Source organism: Triturus cristatus, chromosome 1_1 (assembly GCF_964204655.1).
Source record: "Triturus cristatus chromosome 1_1, aTriCri1.1, whole genome shotgun sequence".
Taxonomy (NCBI): domain Eukaryota; kingdom Metazoa; phylum Chordata; class Amphibia; order Caudata; family Salamandridae; genus Triturus; species Triturus cristatus.
Window position 1 is genome coordinate 143,849,140 of NC_140579.1, and position 5,508 is coordinate 143,854,647.

Consider the following 5,508-nt stretch of genomic DNA (forward strand, 5'->3'; position numbering starts at 1 on the left):
AGGGTCAGGCTGAGGGATGATCCTTGGGGTACACCGCAGATGACCTTGGTGGCTTCGGATCGGAATGGAGGGAGGCGGACTCTCTGGGTTCTGTCGGTGAGGAAGGAGGTGATCCAGTGCAGGGCTCTGTCGCGTATCCCTGCGTTGTAGAGGCGTGTGTGTAGGGTGTGGTGGCAGACGGGGCGAAGACGGCTGAGAGGTCCAGGAGGATGAGAGCAGCGGTTTCGCCATTGTCCAGCAGGGCCCGGATGTCATCGGTGGCAGCGATGAGGGCGGTTACGGTGCTGTGGTTGCTGCGGAATCCGGATTGGGACGAGTCCAAGGTGTTGTTCTCTTCGAGGAATCGGGTCAGTTGTCTGTTGATGATCTTCTCGATTAATTCCGCCGGGAACGGGAGCCGGGAGATGGGCCGGAAGTTCTTGAGGTTCTTTGGGTCTGCCTTCGGTTTCTTGAGCAGGGCGTTGATCTCTGCGTGTTTCAAGCTTTCCGGGAAGGTGGCGGTCCCGAATGAGCTGTTGAAAATCTTTCGGAGTTGGGGTGCGACGATGTAGCTCACTTTGTTGAAGATGTGGTGGGGCAGGGGTCTGATAGTGAGCCGGAGTGGATGGTGTTCATGGTTTTGAGGGTGTCTTCGTCGTTGACGTGGTTCACGGAGATCAGGCGGTCGGTGGGACTGGGGGGGCGGTGAGACTAGGGTGTCGGCGGCTGTCGGGGGAGTTTGGGTGTTGAAGCTGTCGTGGATGTCTATGATCTTGCGGTGGAAGAAGGTGGCTAGAGTGTGGTAAATAAAATAAATATTACCGGACTGAATTTCATACGGAATCTTAAAATAAAGTAAAATAGCTCAAAATAACAAGAGGCAGAATCCGTGGTATAAGAGGTTTTCTAATGGGCTTTATTCCATTCAAAATGGCCGACTCGAGTCGCGGCCTTCAGGTTCCGTCACCACGAGGGTTCAGGAAGTGAAGTACAATAATTTATTAACAGACATGTATTTTTATAATAAGTACATTACAATGAAACGAATGTAGAAGGCGTAACATTTGATAAGAAAAGTGACAAAACAGTGACATAATCGAAACTAGGCGTAATAAGGAATAAAAGAAACATGATTGGTTAGAATTATCAGACATAGGTGGATCTATAAGATAATACTTGGCATAGATGCGCGCGCGGCAGCATGACGTGTAATTGACGTGCAACTAGGGGGTGAAGGGGACTTGACATTTAGCTCTACATGTGGAGACGAGAAGTCTGGGGGTCAAGTCAACCTAATCCCAAATCATATCTAACATCCTATGTTTAAAGAACTATGTTATCCACAAGGAAGAGACTCTCGGACAGAATCTATTCTATACTGACTGTGTACGTGTACAAGCGTCTAAGTGTCTATATGAGAAGCGAGGGATAGAAAACTTTCCATGGCAACAGGGCTATGAATCACTTGCAGGAGGACGGAAAGGCTGAGTCCTTTGCTTGTGAGCTAAAGGAAATGTTTACCTAAATCACTGGACAGGAATGCATCGGTTGGAGAGCAAAATAGATAATTCGAAGGTGAAATACAGCTTCTTGGCAGAGAGGCGAAAACTGGCCGAGGCAGGCACCGTTAGCTGCACAGGGAGTAGGACAAAGTTCATGGATACAGATGCGAGCTCAAGCTGAAGCTGTCAGAGACAGAGAGCAGGGAAAGGCTTGAGGACAGAATCGGGCCTACTTGCCTGAACTGTAAAAATGAAGTAACTTAGCCATATAAAGTCGGTGGCCTTTCATACTTAGGAATCGAATATCCAGCCCTGTGATGGCGGATCTGACAGAGAACATGTTGACGGTAGACACACATATGTTTGCGTCTTCGAAACTGGAACTGGAGGGAACATACATGTATTTGTAACATGCATATAGAACCGTTGGGGTCCAAGATAGGGGACATAACTGATCAGGAAAATCCACATTTCCACATTCCCTCCTTGTCCCCTTCTTGCCCTTCACGAGACATCAATCTTCATCATTCCATTGATTTGCTCATGGAGCATCATTTCTTCTTCCTTCCGGCATTCTGAACGGGACCTGTGATGTGGAATGCATGATGTGGCACACAGACCACAAATCGCTGGTCCACATTGTAGGCATAAACAACAACTGAAGAGCATAAGAAGGCCAATACCTAGGAAGGATAGAACTCTCCATCCCCAGGCTGATATCACACTCCAAAACCACCCGGACCACGTCCAAGTGCCTGGATTTTCGTGTATCTGGCTTACAATCTTATGAAGGTGTGTTATAGCTTTATATACAGATGGCGAATTTTCTGGTATGAATATGCAGCAGCTGGATCCGATGACCCTGCAAGCTCCGCCCCTATCGGCCAGGATGACGTCAAGGACAAGACGATTCTGGAGAACAACAATTCTCATCACTGATTGTTCCTCTGTCAGATTGCCTAGGGCGGCTATAGTCTCGTTTACTACAGCTTCAAGAGTCTTGGTGAGTCTGCGTATCAGCTTACTATTTGATATTGTACCTATATAGGGAAAGATACCTTTATTGAAATCTACATACTTGTCCCATGCTGTCTCAGTATAATCGACAACTGGGAGATCTCTTTGCTCTCTATTGTGTACTAAATGAACATTTCGATAATAATCAGGGGGAGCTAGGAAAACAGGTGGCAAAAGGAATGCTATGTAACAGGTACCATCCCAATCTAGAGGCAGACGCATATATGCCGTCTGACCACATATGAAGTAAGAATGGCGAGAAGCTCTAAATGAAGATTTCCCTTGATCACTATATTCTACTGTAGTAACGCATTGGCTATGGCCCATATGTATGGAACCAACTTTTCTTACACATAATTCACCCTTAACTGGAAATACTGACATAGTGGGCAGAATTAGTTCAACTTCGGATTTGACATTCAGAATCATAAGATTAGGCGTAAAATTACCTAATTTATACACTTCATTTTCTAAATCAGTTCCTGTTCTACTGGGGTGACCCTCCTTATTAGGGTGACAGACTTTGAATAAAACTAGATTCAGATTTCCCCATATCCAATGTTGTTGATAAACTGCTGTGTCTGGGTCTATGGAATTTAATAAACTAAACCATGCTCCACAGGAGCCATTGTGTGTGAATGGATGTGGAAAGAAAGGCAGAACTCCTTTGTTATTCTGATAGGGAGGAAGTCGGCCACACACCCAACAATTGGTCGCATTACTAGTCTGATGGGAATGATGTAACATACTAATGAAGGTGTTATTGCGCAGCGCAAGTCTATAAGATAATTCATGTGGCGGTAGGTCACTAAAAGAATGTTCTGCAGCAACATTATAAACATGTCTAGAGATAGGATGATATATGTGCAAAATCACACTCGTAATAATTACTAAAATACTCAATAAAAACAAAATTAATAATGTCCTCATACAGTAGCTACGCAGTGATTTACAATACGCCTGTCGTTTCAACATTTCTCGGGTATTTTCTCTACTCAGGTCCAAGGGATACATGTCGGAGACAATTCAACCGCTTCACCTTGGAGAGGACTTAAACAATCAAATTGCTCGACTGTTTGGGCCTAAGCTTTAATTTATAGCACTGAGAGTCATTCTGTTCAACAAAAGGAAGTTTTGAATCAGTCTGTGAGGGAGTGCAGGGCACAGTGTCTATATCTGAAGGTAGTCCATGAAATTTTTTGACGTGACTTGAATGAATCCACCCTTTTCGTCCCTCGATCTTCACGGCTGTTCTTGTGGTCAACAGGACCAACTTGGGTGCTTTCCACCTGGGCTCCAATTGACTTTTCCTGTCGAAGTTTCTCACAAAGACAAGATTACCCGGAACAACGTCATGGGGTTTCGCCTCAGTGTTGTCGGGAAAGGCTGCAGCTACCTGTGAACGAGAAGATTGTAGTGCAGACATCAAGGAAGCCAAGTAATCTGTCAGCATGTTACAGTCAATGTCAGTTATTTTGCGTGGTATAGGCGTCCCCCACATATTCGGTGGTCTACCAAAGATCACCTCATACGGGGATAGCCCTGTTCTAGAGTGTGCTACCATTCTCATGTAAAAGAGTGCAACTGGTAATGCTACTATCCAGTCGACACCTTTCTCTCTACATATTTTGGACAGTCTGATTTTCAGTGTCTGGTTATGTCTTTCTACGAGACCTGCTGCTTCGGGGTGTCGGACACAGTGGAATTTCCACTGATATCCCAACAAGAGTGAGACATGTTTCATTAATTCGGATGAGAAAGGCTGACCGTTATCTGAATATACAACACGTGGTAAACCGTACCGTGGGAAGAATTCTCGAACTAGCTGCTTGGCAGTAGTCGGGGCAGTGTAATCTGATACGGGATACGCCTCTGTCCAACGGGAGAGAGCGCAGACAACTACAAGAACATATTTGAATCCTCGACAACGTTCCATCTGAATATAATCCATCTGGAGGATTTCAAAAGGATGGTCAGGAGGCTGAAATCCACCCTGCTCTACGGGAACACTCTTTCCTGGATTAAACTGACAACATATCATACAGGTACGAACTTTTTGTTTAGCTGCTGCTCGTAAATGTTTGTTGAACCAAATGTGCTGAATGCTGTCTAGCATAGCCTTCTCTCCTAAATGTGCTGGACTGTGAACTGTAGCTATAATGGCTTGAACCATGGAATCAGGGAGAAACCATACAGATTTCTCCTTCGTCATCCACCCTTGATCTGTCTGGATCCCTCCTAGTTCAGTCCACTTCTTTATTTCTTCTGCTGTGGCATGTGTCTGTATGTCAATTACGTCAAGTGTGGGATCCTTAATTGTCATACACTGTGTTGGTGTCTGAACTATTGGCTTTGTCATGTCTAATGTGCGATTCTGAGCAGTCTGTTTAGCTGTTCGGTCAGCTAAATCATTGCCTTGAGAAATGGTATCAGTAACCTTCGTGTGTGCTTTACATTTCATAATCGATATAGCAGTGGGTAGATGTATTGCGTCTAACAAAGCATGAATGAGGGGCCCGTGCTGAATGTGGGCACCATGGGACGTTAAATAACCTCTCTCTCGCCATAGCACGCCGAAGTCGTGTACAACTCCGAATGCATAACGTGAGTCAGTGTATACATTAACTTTCTTATTTGTGGCTTGAATACAGGCTTGCGTTAGAGCAATGAGTTCTGCTGCTTGGGCTGACAGAGTATCTATACAATGTGTCTCAATAACTTCAGTGTCTGTTGTGACTGCATACGCGGCCACTAAATCTCCTGTACTTGCTCTCATGCATGATCCGTCTACATACAACGTCAGGTCTGGATCTAACAATGGAACGTCTGTCAAGTCTTGTCTAGGTTTCGTCTTTATTTCAATGATTTCAACACAATCATGAGCTAGTGGGTCTGTTCCAATTACAGGTAATAGTGTAGCAGGATTCAATGTATTACACCGTCGGATCTCTATGTGTGGTTGAAACAATGTCAGTTCATAACCGGTAAGTCTTGCTATGGTCAAGTGTTG